General features: G+C 47.6%; 1 protein-coding gene and 1 long non-coding RNA gene across 2 annotated transcripts in view; one reads left to right on the top strand and one right to left on the bottom strand.

The window, feature by feature from the left end:
• LOC125947437 (uncharacterized) overlaps positions 1-9,426 on the top strand; it is a 351,351-nt gene extending 341,925 nt beyond the window's left edge. Inside the window, exon 3 of the long non-coding RNA XR_007468295.1 lies at positions 9,155-9,426. This is a non-coding gene — a long non-coding RNA (uncharacterized LOC125947437). The remainder of the gene's footprint in view (positions 1-9,154) is intronic.
• The window catches only part of LOC119461254 (transcription factor GATA-3-like), a 283,079-nt gene that overhangs the window by 210,054 nt on the left and 60,326 nt on the right, over positions 1-12,699 (bottom strand).

Genomic DNA, 12,699 nt, shown 5'->3' with positions numbered 1-12,699 from the left:
TCCATATGCTATACTTTCCATGTCTTATACGAGCTGCATATGCGTCGAATCAGCAACTATACTTCGCCTCGCCAACTCCGTGCAGTGCAGCGAAAGAGAGCCAGAAGAAGGGCTCCTCCGTAGGTGGTGTGTCCGGATATCGACGCCCCCAATGACAGTTCTCCGTTGTTGACAGAAACAGATCTCGAATGCTATGCCTTTGCCGACTGCATGCGCCGGAAGCGGTTTGAAAGCTCGGAGTATACACGTCATAGACGCCATGCTTCCGACATCACCTATTGTGCGCTTCTTATGGCCCACCGCGCTACGCCCATAGAACACACTGCGAATCCCCCACTGAAGGATTAGCAGCACGCTATGGGAGAGTGTTCCTATCTTCTCGGAACGCACAACCGGCTCTCTTTACTAATTGGCTTACACGAGACCTATAGATATATAGTTCTCCTCTGCAATGCACGGGAGCTGGCGAGACGAAGTATGCCATCTTCTCATGACGACTTCACCAGGCCGCTTTCTTGTAGCGAGCATTAAGACGTCCGCGTACCAGGAAGGTAAACAAAAACGAAAAATAAAACAAAGAGAGAGAAATAAAAGGAAAAGCCCTACAGGCTAGAAAATGGTCAGCAACAAGCGCGCGACCTGGTTCCAGTCTTTTAGACCCGTGCACCGCATCTTAAAATTAATGCGGCCTGACAGTGCACACTGAACTGAAGTCACATTACAGCTCGCGTGCAGGGGGCTGTTTCAGCCAACTTGCAAACACACGCATATACGTATGTGCCCATTACACGCGTTGCCAGAAGGCTAAACAGCGCAAACATAGACCGGCGCTCCGCAAACAGGGCGGCGTATACATGCATTCGTGGCTTCGTGACAATACAAATTCATTGCGCCGCCGGAGCGACCCTCTCTGTCATATAAAGCTCGGACGGAAGTTGGCGTGGCGCTGTAGGCTCTGCCCGTATACGCAATACATCGTCTCTCCGTTTGTTCTCGACCGCTTCGAGTGCCCAAGCATCGGAAAGAAAACCAGTTTTTTTTCTTTCTTTCCTTCTTCCAGACCGCAATGAATGGGAAGGGTGACGCCTTCTGGACTGCTGATGCCTTAAGAATGCACCTCATCTTCGCCAGTTCGTGACTGCGATGGGTTTCATTTGCATGCTGGTATCCCTCAAGCCGTAGAACGTTGAAAAAGAAGAAGAAAAAAAGTAACAACAAAGAAAGAAAGGGTCCTTCCGAACCTACGAGCTTCCGCCGGCATTTATTACGTTGAGGTTTGTGCACAAAGAAACATAAAGGTGCGTGTTAATCATCCGCTGACGTGGTCGTCAAATGATCAGAGAGGGGCCTATTTTAGCCATGTCTTGCTGTAGATGTAGATCCTTGGAACGTCGTTGTGGTAGTCGTCGTCATCGTCTTCATTGTTCGCTGATTAACTGAAAACACTTGGGGAAACTGACCCGAGGGCTGGTTATACGAAGATGAAACAAACCGACGCCGAAAAAAAAAAAAAGAAAAATGAATCTGAAACCATACAAGCATGCTATAGAGAAAAAAGCACTCGTCCTGGAGCTGCAACGTGTAACCCTTTGTGAAGCGCATATAACCGCGTAGGATGCCCTTAATATTTGCGGCTCCCATTACACATTCTTTGTCCTGCCATTTCCCCCTCTTCTTTTTTTTATCGTTGCTCTTATTTCCGGTGTTGTCGATATACTACAAAGAAGGAACGGTTGCACAGGCACGCTGCAGGGATCGGTGTATGGATGGCCAGCCCAGGAAGAAGACGCCGTGCTTGCAAGATGAATCCGCGCCATTTATATAACGCGCCTATAGAGCGCTCATCGGAAATAATCGAGGGGGATGGAAAGAGGCTGAGCGATGATGGAGCGACCGTTTTTAGCCGCTAATGCGGTGTCGTCCGGCCATTCTTTCTCGCTGGACCAAGCGCACGCAAAAAAAAAAAGAAAGAAACTAAAAAGAAAAGAAAGGAAAGAAAAAGCCGAGAGGGCGTTGAACGATACAGGGCCCCGCAAGGGTACTTCGGGGACTCGTGCTTTGCCTGGATGAAAGTGGAGTGCATATAGTGCCACGCATGTTGACCTGTACTGAGAATGAATTGGAGTCTGAAAAGAATACTGAAAAAAAGAAAGAAAAGGAAAAAAAGAAGAGATAAACGAACTTGTCAACCAATAACAACCAGAATATTTAAGCAAGAGGGCTGCTGTAAGGTTGACGAGAAATGTTTGTTTAAGTGTCTAACGCACGTGGGGCCCGCACACTATTTAAAGGAGTGCGGCGTGGTCACGATAATAATTGCTTGCATATAATCGAGATCGAGAATGCCGAGAGTGTCCGTTGCCATGGAGACAAGTTTCTGGCGGCTGGCCTCTGTGAATCGATGGGCTTTCTCTCTCTCTCTCTCTCTGTTTTGGTGGTGATGTGCCGATGTTTTCGCGAAGTTTAATGAATAGTAAGATGTAAAATTAGAAGAAAATATAAACGCAGACCCACCTCCAAATATACGTACGGTACGTTGTGTCTCTTCAAAGTCTCGAATGAACGGAATTAGGAAGCAGCGCCTGCGCTTCAAGAGCTATCGACAACGTTGACCATGCGACGAAGTACGGCTAGCGCCTGGATAAGATCCATTCGCCGAAACCGCAATGAATAAATATAGTGACCGTCGCAACCGTTTGTGTTAATGAATAAAACTCGGGAACTCCTTTGCGATTTTGTGCAGATTCAAGGTTTGATATGTAGGTGCGATGATAGTTTATAGAAACTGCCCTTTCGATTATGAGGTTGAATCGTTTGGTATTCGCTAAAACCTTCTCCCTTCGTACTTGTTCTTGAGAGGGCAGCACGTTAACACGAGCTTTGGAAGTTTGATCCTGGTTCAGGCATGCTTTCAGCGACGTGACTGCAGTCATTGCAAGTGCGGATACCGCGTGCGCAGACGCCGAGCTTTCGACGATGTCCTGTATTTTTGGTTTGATTCGTCTCCTCTTCTTCGCGCAAGCTCAAGTTTTACTAGAAGCCCCTATCGAGTGTTATACTGGGCACATGCGGAACCTGCTTGATTATACGATGGTTGTTCAATAAAGGTCCACGTCCTTGTGGAATCTTGCAGAGAGCTCGGAATACGACTTCAGGGTACTTGGAGGAAGTTGGTCTGCAGATTTCACCAGCTAAGTCAGCCGCAATCGCGTATCATCCAAGGCAACGCGCTCGTCGAAGCATGAGCCGGCTGTACCTTGGAGAGGCACCAGTACAATGGGTACAACACCACCGCTACATGGGGGTGATTATCGATGATCGGCTCTCTTGGCGCCCTGCCATTGCCTATGTGCGGTGCAAATCCCGGTCGCTGCTTAAGTATGTGGCCGCCTTGACTGCTAGGGGCGCCGGCTGCGACCAGACGACAGCACGTCAGGTATACCAATCATCTGTCCTCTCTGGCGTGATGTATGCCTTGCCAGTCTTGAACGTTCCGCCAAATAAGATGTCTCAATTGGAACGGGACCATCGTGTTGCCCTCCAAGTCATGCTTGGCTTACCTCGTGAGGCGCAATCTGTTCCACTACTCACAGAATGCGCACCAGTTGCCCCTGAGCTTGCAAGCAGAACAGAGAGCGCTATACCATATATCGAGCGTTTGCACCGAGCATCAGACGGCCAAGCACTGATTAATCGGCTGATTCAGCGCCCGTTCTCTCGGATGGGGAAAATGGCGGCATTGTTTGTGGACATTACTGGCAGTTCAGGAGACACTAATTCATTCACAACTCCGAAGAAGCTCAACAAATGTTCCTTCCCTCTTTTATTTGTCAATTCTCGAAATACACAAAAAGTCTAGGCAGTATGTCTCGGCACTATTTCAATGGGCCCAGTCCCACCTATTTGAAAAAAAATTGGAGGTAATATTAAAGTATTCATGGACGCATCTGTATTATGGACAGCGACGCCCAAGGCGCTTCTACAGTTTTCTTCTGCCCTTCGACTGACATCAGACGGGTGTTTAGAATACTACATCCAACCTCATCAACAACTGCAGAACTGGCAGCGATTGATGTTGCTCTGAAGTACGTATACGAAGAATTAAACGCATTGAAGGTCGTCATTCTTACAGACTCCCGTGCTGCCCTCAGCAGACTGAGAGAAGATGCAATTTTATGCAGTATCCTAGAATCTGCCGGCAAAATTACTTCGCGTGGAGTGTCCCTCATTGCCCAGTGAATACCCACGCACGTGGGCATCGCTGGAAAGGAAGAGGCTGATCGCCTCGCTTCAAGTTCTGCCCACCGCGAATGTGACTGCCCTGACATTTCCTGTATGTCTGAAAATTCTCGTCTTCTGATACGCCGACACCTAAAGCAGCACCGAGACCAGCGTATTGCAAACGGATCGTTCCCTCCCCGTGTTCGGGGTCGAGGCTTGCCTCGTTGTACTAGAGCACTGTTATACAAGTTAAGGGTTGGATCTGTGTTGGTGCGCGAACGCCTATACCGACAAGGACGTGTGGACAGCCCGTCGTGAACGTTTTGTGGCTCCTGTGAGACACTTGAACATCTCGTTTTAAAGTGTCCCACATTCGTTGCGCAGCGCGCATTGCTAATTAAGGAATATAGACTTATTGGGCTGCAATGTGCGACCCTTGACGATTGCCTATTTCCAAGGGGGCGCGCTGCTCGACGTGACCAGGCCGATCGAGCCCTGCTAACATTTCTGAAGGACACTGACTTGGCCTCCCGTTTATAGACATTATTTGTATTTTGTTTTGTTCTGTCTGTGTCTCCGTCATTTCTTTATTTCCTCAATTATTTCCTCCTATTTTCATTTCCTCTATTCCCTCCTCCTGAAAGAGTAGGTAGGCGTCGTGCCCCTCTCGGTGGCAGTTGTCAGCTTGCTCCCTCCCTGTTTCCTTCGTGTCTTAGGGTGCATATGTGTACAAACCAAATAATGATAATAATAAAGGCTGAGACTAATGCTCTGAAATCTTTATTGCTGAAAATTATTCATCGGTACTTTTATTCCATTCTATATGACCCCACTAATCGAAGAGGCAGCGTCCCACCGTTTCTACCAAACTTAGATAACGTGAGTCAAGCCATATTTTGATAAATATACTTCAATATCTCCTCCAATGTCTTAGCTATATCCTGTTTTATGTCAGAGCAATGTCCCTTTTTACCGTGTGTTGCATTAAGAAGTCTAAGATTGCCACATCTGAACTGTAAAACGGGTAAGTATACTATAGCGATCCTTCGGGGAACGGTAAAAAAAAAAAAGGAAAAATGACATAGCTTTGACGGGGAACATCACATGGACTCAAGCGTAGAAATGGATTGAAGGCAATTTTTAAGTAGGTGTCGAAAGATGGTTTGACTCGTGTCATTCAGGCGCAGTAGAAATGGGGACGCGTGCATTTCACTCATTGGGGAGGGGAGCATGTATAAAGGGATAAAAGTGCCGAATTATAATTTTCAGCAATAAAGCTTTCAGAGCACCACTCTCAGTCTTTATTGAACAACCTATATGTATACGTAAGCATCTATCGCCGTGGCTATTTGTTCTGGTCAACCCGGAAGGCTGCGTAGTCTTCAAAGTGCAGCACCTATATACTCAGCGCCAACAGATCGCGATCGTTGGCGTGTTGCCGAGCGGAGGCGTCGACGCGAGAGAATGATGCAGACGCATCGAAGCGAGACGTGTCGAAACCCTGGTGGTAATCGTCCTGCCGACTCGCTTCCCGCTTCCAAACCCTCGTTCACACTGCGCCTTCACACCGCATCGCGTGTTTTTTCTGCTTGGTCTGCGGTAATGCACTACATCTATGCAGAAACCATCGCCCCCCACCCCACTCCCCCCCCCCCCTTTTTTTTTTTTTTTTTTTCGTGGCTCGCTATAAAAAATGAGAGGGACAACGGTTGTTTACGCGTGAAGGGGTGCATGGTCTAAACTGAACTTTTCCTCTTGTCGTCGCTTGACTCTCGTTTTTTTTTTTTTTTCAGTCTTTCAGTTGTTGTTTTCTTTCCGTCTTTTTTCTGCTCACTCTGTAAGCGTTGGCCTCAGTCGCCGTATAAAGCGGAATCGTGTCTCCCGTTGGGCGACGACGTGAACTATACAGCGAGCGTGTGCCGTGTGTGACGCCCTCGATGTCCTTCCACGGCCGTCGTCCCCGGCTCGCGGCCGGCGGCTGACCGTCGCCACAGGCTGTCCCGTGGTCCGACAGGGCCGATCGTGGTGTGGTGTGGTCGCCGCCGACTGCCGGTGGCGGCCGGTGCCTCGTGCGTCCTTGGCGAATGCAGGCCCGAAAAAGGCTCTCGAGACAGCAACCCGTGCGCGGTCGCCGTGTAACCTCGCATTATTGCCTGCCCACGTTCGCTCTCTCTCTCGGACGCCTATGAAAGGGGGGAGGGGGGGGGGGGGCGGAAAAGCGGAGGTAAACAGAATTTATAAATTCGCAGCAATGACAAGCGCCGCGTTGCCGAGGGATTAACAAAGGGATCGCCGTTTATTTCCCTGCAAGGGCTGTTAGCTTGCTTTCGCTTCTCGAGAGTCGTCTGGTAAGGGATAAAGGAATACTAAACAGGAGCGCGCGCGAGAGAGAGAGAAAGAAAATGAAGATTTCTCATTGAAGCTGAAGATGTCGCCCTGCTATATGCAGGGCTTGCTACATCAGATGTGGGGTTTGTATTGACATGAAGAGGACAAGAAAATGAACAAAAAAAATGAAAACTAGGAAACGAACGAACGAACGAACGAACCAGAAAATGAGTGAGTGAGAGAGAGCGTTTTCCTTTCCGAGTCCGACCAAAGATCAGCCAATTTCCAACGACTAACCACGAAAGTGGCTGAAATTCCCAAAGAACGCTGTTCGCTTTGAAAACAAACCAGGCCCAAGTGACTGACAAAACGTCACAGAATGTCTGTAAGTGCATTACAGAAGGTCCTTTCATGGCTCGGATTGCGGGACACCACTTGTGTCCCAGAGCTCTGGGAAAGACTGACTAAATAGGAGTGAAACTCCTAAATAGGAGTTAAGACGTATTAGTAAGTATTACGTTGCCACAATGTCACTGTTACCGTGAGAGGAGGCTCTGTAAGTCAGAAAAGACTTACGGAGACTGGTGGCGACGCCGTGCTGAAGTTTCAGCACCAGCTCGCAGTGACGTCATAGACTCTGACAGCGTCTACTCGTCCCTAGTTAGTTGCTCACCGGCAAAAAGAGGACTACATTGCATGCACAAAGAGACGGTAGACTTGACCTATCTGGTTTCGAGCACTTTTTCGGCGCCAAAAGCTGATTAATCGCGGAGGGAAAATACTTTGAATCGTCAAGCTCACGTACCTGTGGCGCTGAGATTTCGGTGCCAAAATAATAGTAATAATAATTAAATAAAATAAATTAGGAAGAAAAAATTAAAAGGGCGTCTCGCCTTTACTTTTTCCACTCATTGATTGAGCTTATATTCTCTGCAATGAGGGGAAATATAACTTGAATATATAAAGTATACACATGTGTGTGTGTAAAGATTCAGCGCATATTTTGGAATCTATGTGCAGTGAAGTTTTTGTGAAGCCGTTCTGCTGCCCCGTGCATTGGGGACATGTTAAAGATCCCCTGGTGGTCAAAATTAATCTGGATCGGCCTCTTGCGTGGGCCGATCCCGGAGCTCGCGCACGGCCACGCCAAAAAAAAAAAAAAAAGTTTTTGTTATTGTTTGGCACTTTCAATATTTCAGTCTGAGAAGATTTAACATTAAGGACATGTGCTGTCGGTTTTCTGTTTGATGACATTTGTTTGCGGGCAGCCATTCTCAAAATTCCGGGCAATAAATTTGTCAAGAATGTAAGACAAGGCATGAGCAACTTTAGTGATAGAGTGGTGTGGCAATATAGCTCGCATAGACCGCATGCCATATAGCAAGGCGCGGCATATACATATACCTAAATATATACGGGAATTATCGCTCACGGGACGCCGACACCGGATTTTCTGCGACACGGGGCCGTTAGCGCTATCGCGATAGAAGCTATATCACACCAATCTAGTTTAGCGTTTCTCGGCTAAGACGAGACTCTTGAAACGTCACAGTGTTCTTGCGTTTCGTAAGCCGGCCTAAACCGTTATGCCTACAATATCCCGAACGCAATTGAACCCACTATGTCTAACGCGTGTTTAGCGGCAAAGCACCTGTCGGGGAGGCGCAAATTTAACGCGATGAAGTTGTTGGGACGCTCTTTAAACATGCAGGGCAGGGTCCCTGGCGAGTTATATGCTCGACTGATTAATTGAGACTTTCCTTGTCGAGTACCTTTCCAGCGAAAAATACTACGTATGTGTGATGCGCATAGTCGTCAGGGGGAAACGTGAACATTTCTCAAATAATTGAGTTCGAGTAGCGTATGTGGCTGGCTATATCAGACCGGCGAACTTCGCTCGAGAATACTTTTGTTGGCTTGTACTGACTTCGTGTGCGTGTTTGTGCTTGTGTGTTTGTGATTTCCCTAGACTTATGTTTCTTTTTCTTTTTTTACTGACTTTATAAATTATATTGGCGGCGCTTTATCAAGTTGTGTCCACTCGTAGAAATCGCAGAACGTGTCATTTTCGTCAAGGTGCTTTTTTTTGTTTTAAATTCATCTGACTGTTTACGTGCACTTAGACATCTGCATAATTTTTAGTGCTTTCATATCACGCCATTTCATCGTTCTTTAATGATTTACCAATCTTCCGTTGTGTGGGAGACGGTGAGGGAATGCTGCAACGTTTCCGATTACATCCAAATGAATTTATCGGTCCAGTTGCATACTCAGAAAATTACTGTAGCGCCGAAAAGAAAGAAAAAAAAAGACAGACATGCGCCCTTCATGAAGGTCACCGCGACAGGAGCTATAATAGACGCGAGCCGAGCAGGTCAAAGCGTCATCGCCACCACCCAAACTCTGTGCACACGTACACGCTGCCAAATCCAATACACTTAGCCGGAAAATCCACAGACCTCACCGCTCTCTCTCCTTTCGTTTTTTTTTTCTTTCTTCGAAATGCCTCGAAATCCGCGTCGGTCATTAAGATGCGTAATGGCCGTCACTGATTTCAAGCATAAACATTAACCACCCTACCTGTTTCTTTCCATCTCTTATACAGGCGCGCGCGGCGTGCCCTGCACCACCGATACCGACGGCCTTCACCTCCGGTTTGCAACAACAGCAGCAGCAGCATAGAAAAGTGCGCGCCAGGCACCAAACCCGTCATCTCTGGGTGAAAAAAACACGGTTTCTTGTAACGACCGGCTTCACCGTTGGAAAGAAGAGCACAACCGCGGACCAACGGGTCAACCGTCGGATGTACGTACATCTGGCGCCGGCGACGGCCGCCGCATAAGCGGCTCCATGCTGTCACAACTTTACCATCGCCTAGACGGGTAAGCTCACGCATACAACTCTAGTATGGAGAGGATTCGAGGGCAAGCCGGTGGGATAGCCAGAGCATGGGAGGGTGACGTTTCGGGTCGGTGCGGGGCGGTCATATTTTCTGCGCTCCTATATGGTGTCTCCCCCCTCTCCCCCCCCCCCCCTCCCTCCGTGTTACGTGAGGTCAAGCTGAGTGACAAATGGGTCGGTGCAGGGTTTGCACGTTGCGGGGAGCCGCCGCCGCACGGCGCTGCCGTCGCTGACCACACGCGTGTGTGTTTGTGCGTGAACGCAGCAGGAAGATGTGTTTTTGTGTTAGTGTTGTTGTTATTTTTGTACTTCTTCGTGCGGCGGACTGAATTTAGCGGAGTAAAGAAAGAGAAATAAAAAAGATGACACGAACGAGACCTTCATATACGGAAAGCCTTATAAAGCGGCGCGGGGCGAGGGGGGTGGGGGCACGGATACGCAAAAGGCTCCCGCGCGCTCTTTTTTGAGTCGGTTAATCATGATCCCCCCCCCCCCCCCCCCCCCCCTCCCTCCGACTCCCGCGGTGTCCGATTGGGTAACTTTGAGAAACGGACCTTATCCGTCAGTGACGAAGCCGGGGGGTCATTAGGGGGGTCAGAACCTTCGCGATCTCGCTGCGTTGCCTGCGGATGCAAGGCGCCGCCCGGCTTGCTCCTGTCTGCAGCCAAGACCGAGTCCACGATTTTGTCATGCTTCTTCTTAGTATTATTTTTCTTAAACGCGGCGTCCCTGTAGTTATCTGTCACTGCACAATGAGAAGCTCGTCTGTTGTTGATTACTTCACTCCTTGCGTAAAATTTCGAACAGAACACTGGCGGTTTGTGGGCCTGAACGTTCCGCGAAAGGCACCGCCATGATATGCACGTGGAGCTTGCTCACGTTCCACCACGTATTATACTTTAAGGTGAACACGATTGGATCGTATAACACGTATAGCCCGCTTCGCACTGAATGCATATTCATTGAATGTTCCGATATAGGCGCCTTCCTCTCCCGCACTTGGGCCATCTAAAGGAACTCGAATGAAACAAACAAACAAACAAACAAACAAACAAACAAACAAACAAACAAACAAACAAACAAACAAACAAACAAACAAACAAACAAACAAACAAACAAACAACGGCGACAGGATCATACGGTGAACAACAGCAAAACAAATTCCGATGGCAAACTCGTGCTTTTTAGCTTTATGCTCCTATAAGACCCCTTGTGCAATAAATTGCACATTACGTGCTACATTTTTGATAAATTCACTCGGAAGTGATTAAGCAAAATATTCATTTTCTGTATAAAGTACGGTGCATGTGTAACTTTAAAAAGTGGTTTACTCGTATTATAGTCATCCACTTTCGAGGAATTTGACACTGAATTGATCTAGATCTTTGTGTCTTCAGAGACGGCTAAGAGCAACCTTGAGGTGTGTTTCGAAATCACTGAGATTGCGTGAAAATACCGGACGCGCCAGCAACATGGCAATGTTCCACACGGAGTTCCATCTTCATCTCTGCGTTTATGCAATGAAATGCAGTTTTTACTATAGCAAACATGAGGAGATGAAGGGATATTCACGTACATGGAGACGCAGTTACTGGCGTCTCCATGTACAAACAAATTTTAACATTTGTTTGCTAAGTTCATAACATAACAATAAACAATCAAAGCCACCTTGAAGAGCGATCATGTCACGTAGTTGTATTCGGGTCTCAGGAGGTTATATATACGAAATCGCTAGCCTTTACAATATTCCGAGCAAAGAATTCACGGGCCGCTCTGAGAGACGCGTGACATTCTTGCGGCATGAACATCAGTCCTATATACGACCGACTTTTAAGCCAATTAGCTGAGGTAATTACTTCGCCTAGCGTCAGCGCGGCGGTCACTTAATGAGTCTATATAGCCAGGTGGCGGGTTCTGAAATAACGTTTCCTGCGGTCAGAAAGCGAGGGCCAAAAAAAAAAAAGAAGGAAAAAGAAAAGATCGATCGGCTGAGACAAAAGACAACTGCTCGCCGTATATCGAGCTTGTTTTCCTCCGCTAACTGACGCACCGGTTTTGCCTCAAATCGAATTCCAACTTCGGCGGGCGGCAGCGATCCGTGCCCCCCTCGTCCAAGGCCTACATTTTAGCCACATTATAATTTGCCCGGCCTCTCAGTTCTGTTACCCCGGCGGCGTTTCATTAATTCACCGAAATGACTGCTGTGCGTAACGAGAATACGGGAACTATATACGCACACACGCTTACAGCTGCCGTGAGGCCCGGATTTTGATTGGACACAGTAGCCCGATAGAAGCAGACGGCCTTCCACACTGGCTTCTGAACAAACGAGGAAACAAGAAGCATGCCTGAAGCGTTATAGAAAAGTTGCATCAGCCGCGAAAGCGCAGTGAACTTTGCGATGAGCTCGTTAAGCGTGTTAGTCCTTACTTTAGTATGGTCTTGTGACAGGCTTCATTGACGTTATGCCCAAATCTGGATTATGTATTCGTGTATGCCCAGAACCTGCCCTATTTGAAAACAGTTGTCAGGGGATTGATTGATTGCTTGATTGATTGATTTATTGACTGACTGACTGACTGACTGACTGACTGGCTGAATGAATGAATGATTGACTGATTGATTGAGTGATTGATTGATTTAAGTGCTCCTGTAACTTGTAACAAGCTTCCTCCTGATTCTCAACCGCTTTCAACGCCTGCAGAATCTGTGCATGTTGATCTTTGTACGGGTGACCTCAACATGATCTATACGTATTTGTGCTGCGGTGCTCTGCATGTGAAACATGCCTTCTACATCGTATCGTAATTAGAGCGCGAGAGGTAGCATTCGCGAATGGACCGAGAAAGGTAGACAAAAAGAGGCAGCCGACTCGCGATTGAAAGATTCGCTTTGCGTACGGCAAAATACTACGTACAAAAAAGTGAAGGACTCAACTGTATCTCCTGTCATACCGTACGAGCAAACGTGTCCATTAGCAAACGCCTTGCTAACCACGTATCCGTTGCAGCTATATCGTCGTGTGTCAGGTTACTCGACACCGCTCTTATCGAGAAAACGACGACGACCTGTTGTTGCGCTACTCGCAAGGACACCCGTATTTCCTCACCGAAGTGATTGCTGACCAGATACGTTGTTTTGTTGTTGTTGATTATTAGCTGTAGATGATATGCGAGCGTTTTTGTGGAGAACTGAGGGAAATATTTTTTTTTTCGCCCGTCTATAGCGTAGTGAGGTTTACAAAGCAGG

The sequence above is a fragment of the Dermacentor silvarum genome, chromosome 8 (assembly GCF_013339745.2).
Source record: "Dermacentor silvarum isolate Dsil-2018 chromosome 8, BIME_Dsil_1.4, whole genome shotgun sequence".
NCBI classification, from domain to species: Eukaryota; Metazoa; Arthropoda; class Arachnida; order Ixodida; family Ixodidae; genus Dermacentor; species Dermacentor silvarum.
Note: the sequence above shows the minus strand (reverse complement) of the source record. Positions and strands in the feature narration are given on the sequence as shown.